General features: G+C 40.9%; 1 long non-coding RNA gene across 1 annotated transcript in view; it reads right to left on the reverse strand.

Annotated features, from left to right (window-relative positions):
- Window positions 1-6,295: 6,295 nt before the first annotated feature.
- LOC119848789 overlaps window positions 6,296-20,494 on the reverse strand; it is a 110,618-nt gene continuing 96,419 nt past the window's right edge. The window contains exons 3-4 of the long non-coding RNA XR_005290338.2: window positions 17,181-17,297; window positions 6,296-6,996 (exon numbers count right to left, since the gene is read on the reverse strand). This is a non-coding gene — a long non-coding RNA (uncharacterized LOC119848789). The remainder of the gene's footprint in view (window positions 6,997-17,180; window positions 17,298-20,494) is intronic.

The following is a 20,494-nucleotide window of genomic DNA, read 5'->3' on the forward strand; positions in this document are numbered from 1 at the left end:
TCTCCCTTTGCATGTTTCATCTCGCCCACTTTCTTACTTCTTAGAGCCTCAAAGGGCTGCTCTGTTTATGATCAGCTAATACATTCATACAAAGAATGAGATGTGAAGTGTGCTCTTAAATATTACCTTGGACACTAATTAAGTTGAATCTGAAAGTGAGAACACATTGACACTGTGAAGGTTAATGAGCTTATCCTTTAGCAGAGGATACAACCTTGGCTTGGTGGTACTAATTGTTTTATTGAAGAGCATGGAGGTGCATTGTTCCACAATGTTCCAGAGCATCGCAAGTGCTATTAACATTAATGGTAGTGGCATCTACTTGTCCTTTGAGTAACTGGCACTTGGAAAATATTTTCTAGGGCTTGTCATTTTCCATCAGGATGGCAACAGATATTAAAAAGTTGTGTGTTGGGGGGGGGAGGGGTTGTTTGTTTTACTCTCTCCGATATAAGACACAAACCTACCACATTATCAGAAATTAAATGTGACCTGACATAAAACCTGCAGCCGGAATAAGAGAGGGTAGAGTGGAAGCAATATGTCTATTGTTTGTTTTGACTATGAAGAGCCAGAGGCCGAAATGCCCCTTCCATATGCGGTTTCTAACACTAAGGCTAAGGAGAGAGACGGCTGAGATGGCAGGAGGCTATGTAGCAAAGAGCCTACAGGAAAAGCACACCGAAATGGACAGAGGGGATCAGACTCCAAATGCAGCAAGTAGCCCTGCCCTGGGTGGATCTTAGCATTCTCTGACAGACACCTGAGGGATCTAGTTCATTTTTACACTTTGATAATATTTGCATAGCTTATGGTGCAAACAAAGTTTCATTGAAGTGAAATATTGAAGTATTAGCATTAGTATTAGTAGTATTACCATAGTGTCTTTGTTCTAGGTGCAGTAGAAACTACTAACAGAAAGACACAATGTCCTGGCCTTGAACAGCTAATAATCTAAGAATGCGGGCTTGTCTATACTATAGATTATGTTGGTATAATTTGTGTGGCTTGGGATCTGAATAAGCTTCCCCCCTGAATGACGTAAGTTACACCGACTTATATGCCAGTGTGGACAGCGCCATGTTGGCAGGAGAGCTTCTCCCACCAACCTAGCTACTGCCTCTTGCGGAGGTGGTTCTATTACACCAACAGGAGAGCTCTCTCCCACTGGCATAAAGCATCTTCACCACACGTGCTACAGCAGCACAGCTGCACCACTGTAGAGCTTCCAGTGTACTCTAGCCCTAAGCCTATAGACAACAGCTGGATACAACAACCAATGAAGAGGCAGGAAGAACAAATCATTGCAGATTTCCTTGAATGGACCAGACCCCGGAAGGTTTGTGGACGTGTGCCCTGTGGCTCTTGGCTTGAGAGAATCCCTTCCTGGGACTCTACAGCAGGGTTGCAGTCATTAGAACAAACTGCCTCGGTTTTCTGTACTCCGAGATATCTTGCAATGGATTCTACAACTTCCTGTCTCCGGGGACTAACAATGGACCTGACTAAAGAAACCATAGAGGCATCACATTCCCTATGGAAATATCTCATGTCTCTCTGCGGTAGATATTACACATTTTTTTTCTTGTCAATGCACCTTGCTGAGCACACTCATATGCTCAGTAATAACAGGTGGGTATTTGCATATGTCTCCTGTATAATGCTCTGTGAAACAGGTCTAGCAAGAAAGTACCATGATCACTGATCCTTCAGAACATAGGGCTAAGCAGATATGGACAGTCAATTCCCATTAATTTTAATGGGATTAGGTTGTCCAAAGCCCTGTATACAGCAAAGGGATGGGATAAGACTTTGCCATTTATACAAGAGAATGAGAACATGGCTTACGTCAATTACTCATTGAAGTCTTCTTCTCCTATTGAAATTTCCTTCCAGGTATGTGGCTAGTTGAACGTTCTCAGGCTAATTTTTCTAAAAGCACTAATTGCTCTCTGATCACTTACCCACACTAATGGGGAGCCCAGTTAAAACACAGCACAAACTGACCTATTTTTTTAAAAAATTCCTCCTAAATGCTTACAAGGCTTCAGTCTCCCATGTCAGTGTGGATAAAATTGCCTGTAATAATAGCTGTCAAGAAGGCTCTTGTGGTAATTAGCAGAGGTATCATGACAGAGATATATGGAGCTGAACAGGTAACTCCCACAACTCCAGCATTCTCCCGCCAGCATAAAATGAATGTATCGCTGCTCTCAGAGCACCAGGGCAGCAGCAGAGAATCCCCCAAGTCAGGGCACTAAGGCAATTAGGTCATCTCCATGACTTTATCCCGAGGCAGATCATCAATAACCTGTTTGCTGCCCAGGGTATGTTTGTTTTATCAATTATATGCTGATTCCTATTTTTATCAAGAAGAAATTTAAGATCAATAACCAGCTATTGAGACTTTCAGACTGTTTCAAACTGACATCTATTCTTCTGTCTAGAGAAATAAAAATGTCGGTGGAATAAATTAAATTGCTGCATTTCCCTCTCCCACAGTCTTGATTTGCATACATACTCACAAGCACACCTGTGTACATACATATGTACCATGTAAACACATAAATGGTCACCAACCTGGCTCTTACAAATGGCCTTACACATACACACTTACATGAATACATGTCCTTACATGCATGCTCACACATATACTCAAAAGACACATGCCTTTATTTACATGCACACTCAAACACCTTTCGAAGCATGCACATGCTCCCCTCGTGGGGTCCCAGAGCCCAGGCTCCAGCCCGAGACAGAACATCTACACTGCAGTTTTATAGCCCTGCAGCCCAAACCCCGTGAGCCTGAATCAGCTGTTATGCACCAGCCATGGATGTTTTATTACGGTATAGACATACTCTTAATCCTCCAGTAGTCTCTTGCTCTTAGTTGCAGATGCATGGAAAGGGTCTATATAATTTCAAGTTTAAATGATATGCAGCTCCAGAACATTTCATCTGTGGAGCTTAAAGTTCTTTTCAAACATTAATTAGTCCTCTTTATGTCCCTGTGAAATAAAGGTAATTACACCCACTTTATAGATAGAGAAACATGGACCAGGTGTGGTGAAGTGACCTGGCATTTAACAGAACAGCCAGAAAGAGATTCCCCAGAACCATTGATCCAATCTTAATCTAATCACTTGATGTAGTGACAGCTTCACAAAAGTTCTCACAATATCCCACATCTTGCTCTGCACATTTGTCCATGCCAGGCCGGAAGTCTGGGCTCTGACAGAACATTGCATGCAAATGAACAGGAAACATACGTATTCATGAACCATATATGGTCTTGTAATTAAAGCCCCAGATGGGGATGAAAGAGACGGAGGTTCAGTTCTCATTTCTACCACAAACTGTCTGTGTGACCTTGGGCAAGTAACTTGGGGCTTGTTTACCTGTCACAGCAATGTGCACTAGAGGGCTTTGATTTCTAAAGCATACCAATATGTTGTGCACTACTTCCCTGGGTAGACCCTGCTGGTGCACACTAAAAGCTCCCCAGTGCGTAGTAACATAGTGTTGTGTGACACTGGACTGCATTAATACTCACTAGGGAACTTTAAAAAAGAAAAGGAACTACAGCTCACGAAAGCTTATGCTCAAATAAAATTTGTTAGTCTCTAAGGTGACACAAGTCCTCCTGTTCTTTTTGCAGATACAGACTAACACAGCTGCTACTCTGAAACCTGTCATTAGGGACTTTAGTGCAGGCAAGCAGGGTCCAGTGGGTCCACCCTTTACTGCACGTTGCTGCACCATGTAGATAAACCCTTATTCTCTCTGTGCCTCAGTTCTCCCTCTGTGAAATAGGGATAATGATACTCCCTCATCACACCTATAGTCTGTGTAAGTTGTCATCTCTTCCGGACAGTGACTGTCTCTTACTACATGTACACAAGGCACCTGGCATAATGCAGCACCAATCCCAGTTGGGACCTCTAGATTTTGCTTTCATACAGATTAATAATGGTAATAAAGACAATAGTGTTTGCGAGCAGGCAATGAAGCTGGACAAGTTATAACAAAAGAACCAATTTTCATATGCCAAATAACAAACAAAACCAATTTGTTGTTGTTGTTAGTCTTCTTTGGAAAGACAAGTGCTTTAAAAAAAGGCCCCAAAGTTTTCACTCAAAGATGCTGGCAGGGCTAATAAATAAGGGGAGCTGTTTTAATAGGGGTGCTGTCAGCATGTTCCCTTCTTTTAACAAATAAATGTGACAAATGAAGACCATTCTCCAGCCCCCTATGTTGCATCTTCAGTACATTTCCACAGTGGGATTATTCCTTTCTGGAGTGAGAACTGATTGGGCTTCACACAAATAAATACCCTATCACTGCTGGGAAAGCTCCTTAGTGCTTCAGCAAGATCCTGGTTGCTTGCATTCACACTTAACACAAGGTCCCCTAATGACCCTAGAGATTTTTAATTGATGCTGGTCATCAGGAAAGCCTGGGATTCATACTATTACCCACATTCAGCACTCCTCCCAGTTCACCGAACTGCGGTCCAGCGTATTGCTTACACAGGCTAATGATACCAATTTCCCAGCCCCCAGCAATTGTGCCCAAGGTTTTGGAAGCAATGCCAGTTAGATCTCTTGCAGCTATGAGCTGTGTCTCACTAAGAGGCTGAGTTGAGACCCATTTAAAAATAACGTCCTGACATTCTTTGGGCCTTTCTGCTCTCACACAAGTGTAAATCCTTTGAGACCAGTTCGGTTACACCCATGTGAACCAGGAGTAATTCTAATGAGGTTAGTGCTGTTACAATCATGTAATCAAGGATAACTCCATAGACATCAGTGCAGTTATACTGATGTAAAGATAGTGTAAGTGAGATCAGAATTAGATCCTTTCTAGGTACATGAGTATGTGTGTCTGGGGCATGGGGGAAGACATAGCTAGAATGAACTAAAACAGACAAGATCAACTCATGAAGAAGAAGAAGACGACCTGAAGAAAAACTCTGTTTAAGCTCAAAAGCTCGTCTCTTTCACCAACAGAAGTTGGTCCAATAAAAGATATGACCTCACCCACCTTGTCTCCCTAATGCCCTTGGACCAACACTGCCACAACAACACTGTAAACAAAAGATAGATGAGTTTATCAGCGGGACCCAAATATTCTGCCTGCTCCAGTTTATTATCACACACTACCAATAATGCCAAAGTAAAATATTCATGCGCTTCCATTATCCTAATGTCCGTGATGATAATGGAGGCCATTACTAGCCATCATGCCAGCTGGAGACACAACAGTTATCATCTCAGAATGATTCCTTAGTTTAGGTTTAAGAATATAGGCATTGGTTGGCATTAAATCCTAACTAGTCAGTCACTACACTTATGGTGAGGAGCATGAAACACCAATAAGTGTTGTCCTAGAGGTAAATATACGTTTCATGCACATGACTAAAACCCCATTAAATAAGACAAATGGCACCACCAGCATCTGAACAGCTAACTGCACTGAAGAAATATAAAACTGTCTCTAACAATGATAAATCCCATGGATTGCTTCAACTGCACAGCTGGAAACCTACCATGATGCAAAAGGAACAAGCCAGTTGTAACTCTAGGACAAATCAAGAACCAATCACAGAGAAAGAGAGAGCAATTTCTATATGGACTCAAAGAAAAAGAACACAGAGGAGCTCATCTCAACACAATGACCTGCTTAGAAATGACAATCAAGTCTAATATTTCTATTAACAAGCCAACAAAAGAACCCTGCATTTTTGCTCTCATTGTATGGGATAATTTACGCACCTTGACATTAAGAAATGTGTAATCCAAAAATCGCCTGCCCATTGTCATAGCAGAATGGAGACAGAGAGTTATATAAATGGGTGTCACTTAATGTGGGCAGGAGACTGGAAGGGTAGTACAGATTCATAGAAAATAGGCAAACTTATTTTTTGCATCAATTCAGTAGACTGTAGAATAAATTTCCAATGGAATTTATATTATTACTGTTTCCTCCTACCTCATAAGGATAGTTAGCACTTGTATAGTTCAGTCCATCCAAGGATCTCAAAGGGCTTAAAACATTAATTAACGAAGCCACACAACGTGCCACCGCTATCACCACAAAGTCATATTGATGCCCATTTTTACTGATAAGAAAACTGAGCAACACCAAAATCAGAATCCACATATTATAACCTTCATTCCTAGGCGCTGAACTCACGAGATACCCCCCACCACAACACACATACACACGCTCTTGCGTCAATAGGAAAGAGATGTGGAATGTGAGGATAGAGTCTTTAATACCTTGTCTGCAATTTGATTCAAAAGAACCGTCTCCCGAGCATAGGATGAGTAGGCGATGATTCCATTTGATCTCAAATCCATGAAATCGTTCATGAAATGGAACATCCATCCTCAGCACCATTCTAATTTTATCACCGCAAGCGGAGTTTTGTCAAAAAAGAAATTTTCATTAAGGAAATTTGTTCTTCAGGAGGATACGTCAAACAACACCAACAATTCTGTTCACAACCAAAGTTTCCAGTTATTTTTGATTAAAACCCAAATATTTTAGTGGACAGCAATTTTCTTTTTGCTGAAAATTTTCATGGGGGCAAAAAGCATTCCCCAGCCAACTCTACTGGAGATGAGCAGATTGTGCTGCTTTAATGACTTGTGCATTGGCTGGAAAGGTAAGAAGGGACAGTGATCAAATATGCCTATTTCCATTTGCAATGTCCATAACAGAGTCTGGATCAGTGAAGACTAGTGATACCTAAAAGCTGGTAGGCAAAACTTAGACACAAAGTTAGGCCTTGAGCTATTTTGCAGCATCAGATAAAACTCATACAGTGCTTGATTCAGAGGCAGCAAACTACCGTATCTGTCCTGAGGAATCTTTCAAGTCTTTTGTGGATCTTTAGTGTCCATGTACAGCAGGGAGCAAAGATCTTCAAAGGTCATGAGTCATCAGATGTAAAAATGGGCTCTTGTGATCCTCAGACTTCCCAGGGATTCTGGGGAAAAAGATAACATGCTACTGTGATCTTTGGTATAACATGCTTTTCAACAGGCAGCCTAGATATGTGAGCAGCTCTAAATCCCTGTTGTACTTTCATTAAGTTGCATTCCCCTTTCTACTGGCAGTAGATTTTCAAGGTTGTTCCCTCTAGTCTTTTTTGCATACTTATACCTAATGCTAAAAGATTTTGAGTAACACTGTGCAGTCTACAGAAACTGAGAGAATACAGCAGTCCTTACTGCTTCCTTAGTATTAAAGAAAAAAAAAGTGTTCCTCTTCTTTTGATTAATTTCCCACTTACACAAGAAAAGAATAGATCAAGAATTATTTTGAACATAATGGTCATCTCTTACAAAGAGCCACCTCAGCTTCGGCTTTCAGCAGCAGTAATAAAAATAAAATAATAATAAATAATAACTAGCTCTTATATAATAATCTTCATCAATCTCAAGGTCCTTAATACGACCAGAAGAATAGAGACATACCAAGACTAAATAGCTTTAGCCCTAAGACACCGGAGTACTGCTGCTCCAGAACCAATCGACTGAGAGCTTCCTTGTAACAGCGTGTGAAGACTGTCTTTTCTCTCGGTACCTGGTGTATCTTGCACTTTCCTTAAATCTCTGAGCCAGTGAGGGTTGATTAAATCATTTCCCTGATCACCCCCTGAGCCAGTAATGGCTCACTAATGACACCTGCATGATACATCCCTGGGACACTTGCACCAAGACAACAGATTTCCTATATGAAAGCCAATTAATTAATTAAAAACACGTCAATAATGTGAGCCAGCTATGATGACTCTGCTGGCTCAGTCCACATCTCGAGCCTGGCCTCCTTTCTATCCCCTTTCACTGACTCTAGAGTTGGAAGCTCTCTTGCTTTATCTGCCCATCCCTTCCCTCCACAGTTTTATCCAAAAAGAAAAGGAGTACTTGTGGCACCTTAGAGACTAACAAATTTATTTGAGCAAAAGCTTTCATGAGCTAAGGTGCCACAAATACACAAATACAGACATACACGGCTGCTACTCTGAAACCAGTTTTATCCAAGTTACTGAGCCTTTTCCCCTTTTGAAAGGCCATATCCCCGGCTATTGTAACCTGATGTAGCTACATTGATTTCCTTGGGGCTACATAGATTTACATCAGCTGATGATCTAACTCTAAATTTCACCTTTAAGACCTTCTCTTCTCTTCTCTTCTCTTCTCTTCTCAACAGCTTCTTATACCACCCTTCTCACTACAATATCTGAGCATCTTCCATAAATCAACATTACTAACATCTCTTCTCAATGTGGCAGATGTTTTTTATTCATCCTGATCGGCATTCGTGTTGTGCTCCCCATCAATACCCGGCCCAGGCCGGGGGAGCTAATGATGCAGACCAAATCTGGTGATGAATTCTGGTCACATGTCACCTGAGACACATTGTGCATATGCTAAAAAGAAGATTCCTTCTGCAAAGAATTTTATAATGCCTCTTTTGGCAATGGTTTGCAGTGAACTACACTCCCAATCTAATTCCTTTAGAATGATTCCCTGCTCCTCAACCAGAAATCATAATTGCCACTAAGTAAAAATACAAAATCACTACCCTTTCACTTTGCACAAATAAACTTTTTGTGACAGATATACCTTTATTTATGGGTTATTATTATTATTAATAGTAGTTATTTAAAGTTTAGGTCAATAGATGAGCCACCCACCATGCTCTGAAAGTCAGCATGATTAGTTTCTAGATGGACAGGGAACCACAGAAACACCAGATTTCCATTCTGGATCAGACCAAGGGTCCATCTAAACCAGTATCCTGCCTCCAACAGTGGCCCACATCAGCTGCTCAAGGAAATCCCTTCTGGGCAATTATGGAATAACCAGCCTATAGGGAAAGTTTCTCCCTAAACCCCTCAGTTAAAGGTTGGATTATGCTCTTCAGTCTGAGGGTTTATCTCCCTTCTATTCTGAGCAGGTTAGAGAATCAAGGATGCTCCCCAGAAAATATCCTGGCTCCTTTTCTCCACATTAGGAATACAGGGATTATAATTATAGAGATGGTTGGAACTGGAACACCAGATTAAACCCCCTTTTCCAAAATTATGCAGAAGTTCATATCAGGAAGTGGGTTTGGCTGTGAGTTTCACAACTGGGATCTCCCTCTCTAGTGGACTGATCTAGACCACCAGGCCCAAATGCCTTTGAATCCAGATTAAAAAATGAGCTTCACAGCTCAGGGTTTATCTTTGTAATGGACTGCCCCAAACTCTAGGGATGTTGCATCTGACTGAGAAGCCAAATTTCACGGCTTGGACTCATCTCATGTTGTAGAAGTGAAGAAAACTGGCTGATCTCAAATGACAGACTGGTGCACAGAAGAAAGAAACGCGGACTTAAAAAAAAATGTCATTTTGTTTTCTCATTCAAGTTCTTCTGACGTATTATTTTATTTTATTTGCTGTTTTTATCATGCTCTAACTTGGCACACTTCTCAGCATCAAAGAACATTGCTTTATTGTGACATTTTCAAATGAAAACTGCATGGCAGTAATAGCTTTCCAAAGAGCGCTCATTTACCTTGGCAACGTTTATGTGTTTCGGGGAGAAGCGGGGAGGGGGGAAGATGACGACTCTGCATAAAACCAGCGCTCTGAGCAAGACTCTGTGAGAATTATTTAGCAAACAAGCTCCCATATTAGAATGGTGAGATTGCATAGCCAGACTAAATTACACTTTACAGGGATCTGGCACTGAATGGCTTTCTACTGAGGTTACGCTTAAATTATAGCTCTTGCTAAAGCAAACAGCTCATGATTTCTATGTGAATTTGAATTATGCATCCAACAGGCAGCATATTTATGAGAAAAAAGTCAAGTCAATAGATTGCAAAATTGCTGCCACATTTGTAAAGGACAAAATTAGCTATGATAGTAGGACATCAAAACGCAGCCACAAACACAATGATACACTCTTGCCCAGCAACTCTTGGGAGAAGTAATTTGGCATTTTCTATACCATGGAGATGAGTGTCAGTATAAAAACATAAGATAGCTAGACTTCTGGGTTGTTCCCAGTAGTCATCATTCCATGTCAGTCCACTGGCACCTAAGAAATACCCTCAGTGCAAAGACTCTGTAGAGACATGGTCATAAATGTATTGTATTGACTTGCAATGGACATCCGGTCTGGGATGTCTTCTGGAAATAAGTCATTGTAATTATATGACTTTGGGGCATTTACTAAGTAGTTTTCATCCAAGGACTGCAGAGTGGCTCACAATTAATTACACTTGATAACCCATCTTGGGAGGCTCATGAGTATTATTATTCTTATTGTATAGATTAGAGGTAACACTTTTGAAAGCACCTAAGAAATTTAAGCACCTAAGTCCCATTAAAACAATAGGATTTAGGCTCTTAAGTCACTTTGGCTCTTATCCTTGGAAACTAAGGCACAGAGAACATTAATTTCAAGGAGCTCAATCTCTTTAATCAAAGAGAAGATTAAGGTGCAACTTCATCACAGTCTATAATTACCTACATATGGAATAAAAATTTAATAATTGAGAGCTCTTCAGTCTAGCAGGAAAAGGTATAACAAGAATTAGTCGCTGGATCATTGAAGCTAGACAAATTTAGACTAGAAAGAAGGCATACATTTTTAACAGTGAGGGTAATTAATCAGTTAAACAACTTACCAAGGGTTGTGTTGGCCTCTCTATCACTGGCAATTTTTAAATCAATATTGGATGTTTTTCTAAAAGATCTGCTCTAGTTCAAGCAGAGCTATTGAGCATGAAACAGGAATTAATGAAAGGAAGTTTTCTGGCCTGTGTGCTGCAACAAGCCAGCTAGGCCAGCCTCAGCCTGAGAAGGAGCCAGAATTTACCAATGCACATTGCCGAAGAGCCACAGTAACACATCAGCAACCCCCTCATTAGCTCCCCCCACATCAGTGCCTCCCCCTCCAACCCCACACCTCCCAATCAGCTGTTTCATGGTATGGAGGAGGCTCTAGTGCAGAGAGGGAGGAGCGAGGGCAAGGCAGGCTCAGGGGAGGGGGCGGGAAGGGGTGGAGTGGGGGCAGGGCCTGTGACAGAGCCAGAGGTTGAGCAATGAGCACCCCCGGCACATTGGAAAGTTGGCGCCTGTAGCTCCAGCCCCGGAGTCGGTGCCTAGACAAGGAGCCGCATATTAACTTCTGAAGAGCCGCATGTGGCTCTGGAGCCACAGGTTGGCCACCCTTGAGCTAGGCCATCACAATGGTCCTTTCTGGCCTTTAAAAATCTATGAATCTTTAATGTCATTCTGTGAGCTAGCAGCAGAATCAGGAGGAGAATCCCATGTTCCTGACAGCATTCTTTGCTCTAACTAAGGCAGTGCTGGTAGCTGTCAAAGGCAGTATACTAAACTAAATGGATCCCTGGTCCAATGCATTTTGGCAGTTCCTATGTTCCTAATGCAGGAACCTATGGAGAAGAGGGAAAAATAAGGGGAACATAGGTGTAGCTCCACCAAAGCCCCTCCAAATAATTAAAATCAGAGTCTATTCACTCACTGAGGTGAGCTTTTCTGAGCTCTTACATCTTAATTGGCTAATGAAATAACACACAGGAGATTGCGTCAGGGGAACAGAGTGATTACTCAGATTTACTAACACCACACAGGTTTAGTGTGTAGCCCTCTTGAAGAGGAAACATGCTCTGTACTGAGTGTGGGAGAGCAAGACACGGAGAAGGGAGGCAGGACGGCCTCTCTGGATGTGGTGGCAGTCTATATATACACTAAGTGTGTGTACAAGGCCTAGTACAATGGTACCCTAATTTTTTGTAGGAGCTCCTGGACACTAATTTAATGAAGAATGAAGAAGGAGGAGGAGGCAGCAGCTGCTTGGGTATAACTTAGGACAGAACTTATCCCCTTATTTTGCCCAAAGTATTTTGCAGTGTTTGTCAGAAATTAATTTCTCAGCCTCTTAAAATTTGTAAAAGCCTTGCACTATCCAGGGCAGAATAATCTCGGAGGTAAATACTGCATAAGGTAATATGGTGCTCCAGCTTGTGATTTTATTGTGCATTGATCCATAGCCTATTGACCCTCAATGTTGTGTAAATAACTGATTCATGGTCTTGAAACAAAAGATCTAGAGACACAACCCACTGGGAAAGTGATGAGCAAATTTCAAGTTTATTTTTATATGCACATTTGGAGAAGGATTGGTCAGAAAGTGCTGAAAATTTTGCATTGATTTTTTTTTTAATTTTTGAAACATTTCCACAAATGTTTAATGAAGAAACATTAATGAAATTCTGAAAAATAAAAAATTTGACTATCTCTAATGTACAGCGCCTAGCACAATGGGGCTTCTAGACACTATCATGAAACAAACAATAAATAATAACACTTTCTCTTTTTACAGGAAATGAAATGTGAAAATGCCAACAGGAAGAAAGGGGAAGAAAAGAAGAGACCATAATTGTTTTACAGAGGCTATTAAAATGTGCTATTAAAATATGCTTAATGAATAGATATTAATATCTGGTTAGAGCTAGTGTGACCTCCTGTCTTACAGGTTCCATTTATGTCTTCTTTGATGAAAGTTCTCCGCGACTGCAAAGCAAAAGGGCAAACTGATTTATGAACAAGACTTATTGTCGCAGTGGCAGATTTGTATAATGAGAAATATATTAAATCTAATGAAGGGAGAGCATGCCTTTCCAAAGCAGTACGTTTCCGCCATGATTAAGTGATTCAATATGCCTCAGTGGATTAATTTAGACAATGCAGCGGGGCATGGAGGCACTGTTGTAGTCTCTTGCACTAATGACAAATACTAAGCAATGCCAAATATTTGTGTTCCTTTATAGATAACAAGACAAATATCAGGGATGCTAACGTCCCCACTGATTGTGGTGGAGGAAGATCTATCAGGGGTCCATCTTTGAACATCAGCGTGTGGCAAAACTGGCTTCCAGAGACTGGAAACATATAACTTTAAGTGGTGCATGGTACACTCTAGCTGACAGCAGCTAGCTATCACCCATCTTAATTCCGCTACCAGTCCTCTACAGAGCAACAGTGAGCCATGGGCCCATCCGTCATGTGCTCTGATTCCTAAACAGGGGGATGTTTGTTTTTAATTGCATCATATTGCAGACTCTGCGCAAAGACAAATCTCATGGGTGACACTTGGAAGCAACATTTGTGGAGCGCGCCCTTCCATTAGCCAGGAATAACTCTTCTAAGCGATGGAGACTTTCCTGTTTCTGGATGAAAATGTGAACAGCTTGATTCATCACTGCCAATGTAACTCCATTAAAAACACCCGAAAAGAGAGGGGAAATGAGCCAGTTCCTTACCTGCTGTAAATCAGTGTCGCTCCAGTGATTTGGATTTAAACCAGCTGAGGGTCTGATCCCATGCACCCCTGCAGGTCTGTGCTAAGCATATGATGGACTATTCCAGAACTAGGGGCATGCACACAACAGTCCTGATGCTTATTTACACTAGGGTCTCTTTGCACCCTAGGGCAGTGTAAAGTAGCCTTAAAGTAAGTATAAATGTAATATATGCCCACTTAGAGGACACCAGGCACTGCCAGAGCTGTGAGACATATTTCTGGCAAAAGTATCATATTTTGGCTTCAGCTTGAACACACATTCCTATGGGTCAACTGGAAGATGCCATTTTAGTTTAATATTTGTATTATGGTTGCATCAGCTGAGACCGAGGCCCCATTGTGCTAGACGGTATATATACACACAGTGGGAGATAACCCCTAGCTCAAAGACCTTGCCATCTAAATGGATATGATAGAAAAACCATGGGGAGAAGGTCCCAGAGCCCGGGCTTCAGCCTGAATGTCTACACCATACTTTTATGGCCAGCAACCCAAGCCCCATGAGCCCGAGTCAGCTGACATGGACCAGCTGCTGGAGTTTAATTGCAGTGTTGACATACCCTAACCTGCTCCGTTCTCTATTCCATAAACCATCAATTCCTTCTCCAGCAAGAAGTGCAGACTGGGACAACAGGCTGCACTGCAGTTTACTGTGGAGTTTGGAGCAGCAACTTTGCAACAGATTTTAGATAAGCAGAGATTGAAGTACAGAACCACGCCGAGAGAAAAAATTAAAAACGGAATATAGTCAAAAGAGCTTCCTCTCCACCCCACTAAAAAAATATTGATTAAACAAAAGAATGCTTGTGGAGATGCTGGAAAATGGGGGTGAAGAAGCCAAACATTGATCAACTTAATTAAATTTCTAACGAAAACAGAAGCAGCCTGTGGTGATTACTCTGTGTAACTGAGACTAATACACCAATTAGGCTAATTCATCCCCTGATGCTCTAAACACAGTTATAAATTTAATCCATATTTCTTCTTGCATGTCAACAATTGATTTTCATCATTCAGTGGAAGCTTCTGGTTTGGACATGAAAAGCAAATGATGCTCATTCGCCAGGAAGAGGCAGACATCCCACTCACTGCTTATTTCCCCATGGGGATTCTTTTCTCTCTTTCTTATTCATTTCCACAGGAGACTTAATCCTCCCTAAATCTTTAACAAGGCCTGTTCCAGGTGTTATTAATTACTGTACTTTGCAGGTTCAGGAAAGAGAAACCCTGTCTGTATCAGAACAAATGCACAGTGGATGCCAAGAGATTTTTAAAGGATTTTATTTCTACAGTCAAGTGAAAACCTCTGCATGGGATGAGGCCCAAACAACTCCTGCTCTCCCAAGTCCCTTGAGCTGGAATTCTGAAAGGAGCTAAGGAATTTAGGAGCATGGCTCCCAATGAAATTAACCCCTGCTGAAGGGCTATGAAGTTCACCTCCTCTGGTATAGTCCACCAGAGTGTAATACCACATTATAAGCTTTAAAGCAATCTTCTGTCATTTTAACTCTGCTTTTATTTTAATTATATTATGAAAAACTGGCACAAAATATAAAACTCTTTCAATTTATTACCACAGGAAACTTAGGTGTGAAACAGAACATAGGTCAACTAAAATAACATTCCCTGAGTCCATACCAGAAGTGGTCCTTTTCATCCATCACACAATATTTGTTAGTTTTTACTTTACCAACATCCCAGCATCTCAACCGTAGTGTGCAATTTGGAGACTGTTCCCTCAGAGTGAATGCATATGTCAGCAACTCTGTCTGTAAGACATTTCACCTGCACATGTAAGTGTCCCCAAGTGCAAACAGCAGTACAAGTCTGGAGCTTTCCAGACCTTGCATTCTCTTGCAACAGTATTTGAGGCGAGAAAACAAACTTCTTCCATACCATAAGTTGTAGTGCTTTCTAGTGCTTTCACTGGTAACACACTGACCAAGGTTGGGTTTGGGGTTTTTCCCCACAAACTTCATAGTGTTGGACCCTTGTTCATTTTCATACCCTGTACTAATTAGCATTACCTCCCTTGTACCAAATTTTTAACTTTCCTGCGGTGATAAAAGAGGGCAACCTTCCTTGTTCTATATCACTGAAGGCCTCTTTGACTTTATATAGCATATAGTTCCCATATGTCTTTTTTTTTGTCTTGTATCTTTCATAATAGGAAATTAACTTTATCTTGTACATTTAAAAAAACATTTACAATATCACATATAAAATAGTTAAAAGCTCTTTATCAGTGAATTCTTTGCTTTGTTGATTTTCAAAGTACAACACTCTAGATGCTAATTCTGGCTGCAATATTTGCTCATTAATATTATTAAACAATATTTCCTTAATAAATTTAACCTTAAGCGATCAGTTGATTGGTTTCCAATCTAGGCCATTTCAATCTTTTATACAATTGCATAATTTTAATGCAATTATTCTTTTGCCATTTATAAAATGCTACCATATAGGTTTTTACTTCCTAATAATATTTATTTTACATCACAGTTAAACAGAACTTTTGAATAAGATTGTTAATGGTTAAGCTGCGTTTCTAATATTCACTGATCTTTCTTGGTGCTGTGTTGGTTTCTGCTTCCAAACAGACAGCCATGTGAAAAAGGAAACACAACCTATTGTGGCACCTCTTTGGAGTCTCTATAATATTCAATTAAATAGCATGTCTTATTTACATTTGTTTTACCCTTTTTACAATATACACTACATGTTTTTAAATATTTTGCTCAGTACCCATGGTGTTGCTCTAACTACTTTTTACATAACTAAACCTAGATTACATTCATTACTTGTACATTCAGAGGCATCCAAGTTCAATGGAAATCCCTTATTTCCTTTTAGTGAGTTTGACTAAATTGTCCATAGTTAAATGATTCAAATCAGATTGTCTCTCTGCCTACAGCGGTAGTTTACAATTGATTATTTACAGACCATTCCTTTGGGAAAGGGGCCCATTTTCCTTCAGAATGGATATAAAGGATTTTGAGGACAAAAGCATAGTGCTGGTAGGTCATCGCCGTCTGACCTCTCCTTGAAAATGTGTTTGACTTCCAGGGTTTCACCAGGTAAGACTACTCTGAGTTATACTGCCCTAACCAGGTTTTATTATCAAACCAAGCATTTTTTTCCCTTCTTATTTAATGTTACCGCCAATACCTTTACTACACCAGCCTGCTTAATCCTTTCAGCACTCTGTGAAGTTTTTAATGTCTTCACAAATGCTCCCTTGAACTCCTCACTCTCTTGCCTTAAATCGCATACTTATCTCCCAAAGTGACACATTTCTCAGCCGATTTCTCTTGGTTAATCTGAGCTTATCTTTGTGGTTTATTTATTCATTTATTTTTGCACTCATTCTTTAGTTACAGTTGCTGTTCTCTCCATGGGTGCCCCTGGATCTTATTCTTTAAAGTTTTAGTGCATTTAACAGACCTTTGTTGTGGTTTGTTAAGCATTCTTTTACATAGAGATCCAAAGTACCTTCCTCTATTTCCTTTATGCTACTGCATTTCTCTACTACAGTTTAATCACATGCTTCTCCCCACTACCCCCATTTCTCATCTAATACTATTCGTTGGAGTTCCTTTTCCATCCGGTCCCAGTCTCCCCTCTATCACTTCCCAGGGAGTCCACAGGGACCTCCTTTAGATCTAACCCACTCCTCCAGTACCCTGGAAACCTCCTCAAATTTGAACCCTTCCAATACCACTGCTAAGCTGCTTGCATGCAATCACTGACAGCAAAGCTACACATATAATAAACCATGAGTTACCTGCTCCAGATGAATGGATCCAAGTCCTGGCACACTATGTTGGGATTCCCTCCAAGATCTCTTTCCACTCAGCTTCCCAAGAACTCAGTTCGACTCCAGATTTTGTCACTCGGGTGTCTATATTTGGTATACAGGAAAGCCACAATGAGTTGATCAGACTCAAGCATAGGGAGTGGGTATAGGGCGCACAACACATCCAAAGTTACACAGAAAAACTTTTCCTTTCTATAACTTTACACATCACATTGCAGTTACTATACATCTCATCACACATTTTGGAATTGGCTTGGTTACTTTGTAGAAGCCAATGCCTGTACAGTATGCTTTGTCCATGCATACCTGACCTCTACCTTATCTTACATTTAAGCTTGTTTACTAATACCAGGATGTTCTTGCTGATCGTAGCTAACCATTCTGACTCCAGCATACTGCTTGTTATGACTACTTAACCTTCCATTCACCTCTCCAATCATGGGCCACTAAGAAATAAGGCAAGTTACTAATGTCAAGCCAGGCCTACACAAACCTGACCAAAGCATCAGACTTGTCATAAGTAAACCTGCAGAAAAGACACCACAGATATGTGTAATGAGCTGATTTCTGGTTTCATAATGAAAGTTTCACATGATACTATTTATTGGGGCATAATTGTTTAAAATGAGATGTGCATTTGCAGGCACAACTATGTAGCTCTATTTGCACATGCAATTACCACAATTGTGTGTGGCAGGCAAGTGATTGCAAGTGCAAATCGCCATTCAGGCACACAAATGTTTGCACATGGAAATGGGCCTCTACTTTTAAAAAAAATTGTCCCAGATTCTGGGTGAAAGCACCCCTATGTAGAGAACTACGCACCACCTAAGGCCCTTTTGAGTGTTTACATGAGATTTCAGTGATGTGTAGGCCTCCTCTGTGCATTTCACCTGCAAATGGAAGTGGATAATATAAAGGTCATCTTCTAACCAATTCCCACCCTTTGCAAAGAAGAAGAAGAAGAAGGAATAAACACTGGGCAATTTTGGCTCAGTTGCCTGTCAATACTGTAAACTTTGCTCAGCTGGCTAGATACAGTAACTGCACCAAATAAATGCTATCTCTGGCAATTAGCAGCACTTAATTTTGAAAATGAGCTAATATAATCAATTATGTCTTTCAATTTGCTAGACAGCATTTTACAGGGTTTAATTTTCTGCTACTACACCTTTCAAATTATCTTCAGGTGTTATTGGAATTTAATCATGGATGCTCATTCCAGATCCATTAGTATTAAAGGTGCTCTTCTCCCGCCACCAAATAATGTCAATGATCCATGGTTCTGAAATAAGAAGACACCAACCCTTCCTTCTTGGGCCCGGGCAGTATCCTACATTTTCCACATCACCCCAACTTTTCGACTCTCAGATAAATGAGAGAGAATCTGTTCTGCTGCTTTTTCTGCAGCTCGTGTCTGGCATTTTTATTTTTATCTCACTCCGCTGAAGCATAACACTATTTCTGGAGGTTTTACATGAGTAGATTAGAATTATTACTAGCAGGAGGATGTACTGTATGCAGATTGTGAATGGCATAAAGAGAACTCATGTGTATGTATCTCCTACTCTCACTCTCTTTGTGCATCAGATAGGCTGTGCTGAGCTGTGTTGTGCTTGCAGAGCGTTAGGAATAAAAAGTTTGAAGAGTGACTCTGAATTCACACCTCTTTCTTGGGTAGGAATTATTGCAACAGAATATACCATTGACACAATTAAGCTAATATCCTCTTGACAGCTGTAGCTAAAAACATGTTTCAGGCCAACACCACCCCCAAATAAACTAAACTATCCTGATAGTTCTGCAATTGTTTAGCACAAGAGAGGGCTGCAGAAATGGCTACATTTTAATGCACATTGAACTGATAAGCCTTGTACACACACACACACAGATTCTGAGCTGCAGTTGGTGAATACAGCATGAGATGGGAGCACCTTTTCATTCCCTGACCCTGGAGTCATATGAAAGGCAATCTGGTCCAGAGTGAGAAATTACAGCAATCTAAAGGCTGCTCTAATCTGTGAAAATGACCAGCATTCCCAAAGGACTATTCCAGGAGCTGGGAATAATTAGGCACAAGTAAGCCCCAGTTATACCCTTTCTTGCCTACCTATATTCTCCTGAGTTGGCAGCCAGGAGAGGGGTGTCATAGATGTTATCAGAGCAGCTCTGCTGTACCTAGAGGATTCCCTTATGCAAGGGAAATCCTTCAGTTGCAGGATCAGGTGGCTTTAGAGTTGCGTTGCATTGGTGAAGTGATACAAAGATGTCACCATGCCCCTGAGAATCAGATCTTTGGTCTCCAAAGGTCTGACTCAAAGACCTCCGAAGTTAATGTGATCTTTTCCATTGACTACAATGGGCCAAGGATCAAACACGAAAAGCACCTTGGGGGCAAAGGTACTATAGAAACACCAAAGAAAGTAGGGGTCAAATTTTCAAAGCAGCCTAAGGGAGTTAGGCACCCAAATCCCAATACAATTCAATAGGAAGGGGTAGCGAGGGCCAGAATTGCAAATAGTAGGAGCCTAAAGATGCAGATAGGTGCCTAGTGAGACTTACGAAAGCACCTTAGTTAGAAACCTCAGCACTTTTGCAAATCCTACTAGACATCTATCTGCATCTTTAGGCTCCTAAATACTTTGAAAATCTGGCCACTAACCTCCCTTAGAATTCTTTTGAAAATCCCAGCCTAGAATCTCACAAACAAGAGAAGCCCAGTGATGGGCTAGATGCTCTATCTGCCTTTTCAGGCACTCTGCAGATGCCAGTCACCCACTATAGTGGAGGGGGAGAACGCTGTGGCCATTTCACTGCTGTCCTGCTTGGCCCAGGGTGGGTTTTGTGGCTACCTTGAAGCCAAACCAACTATTCCAAACCACATAGAAAGTGTCAGCAATTGATGGCTGATTGTAGGAAATGATAAGAGAAGGCAAAGCCATTTACCCCAGATCCTCAGAGTATAGACACAGCAGCTCTGGCCTCCATTTGTCACTTCTGGGGAGTGATGGCATCACAACGCTCAGCTTGTTGAGCAAGTTTATTGTTTATTTTCTCCTTGGATACAGAACAGTTTAAGTAGATTTATTTTAGTTTTGCCAGGGAAAACTGAGAATCTTAATAGATTTTTCCTATTCACTGACATTATTTTTTATCATTATTATGGTTAGCTACACAGGAAATACTACTGGCTCTGTTACTCCAGCCATTGTGTAATCAAATGGATTCTGGTAAGTAAAACTTATATGGGGAAGAAACAATTACAGACTTCAAAATAAGAG

Source organism: Dermochelys coriacea, chromosome 26 (assembly GCF_009764565.3).
Source record: "Dermochelys coriacea isolate rDerCor1 chromosome 26, rDerCor1.pri.v4, whole genome shotgun sequence".
Taxonomy (NCBI): domain Eukaryota; kingdom Metazoa; phylum Chordata; order Testudines; family Dermochelyidae; genus Dermochelys; species Dermochelys coriacea.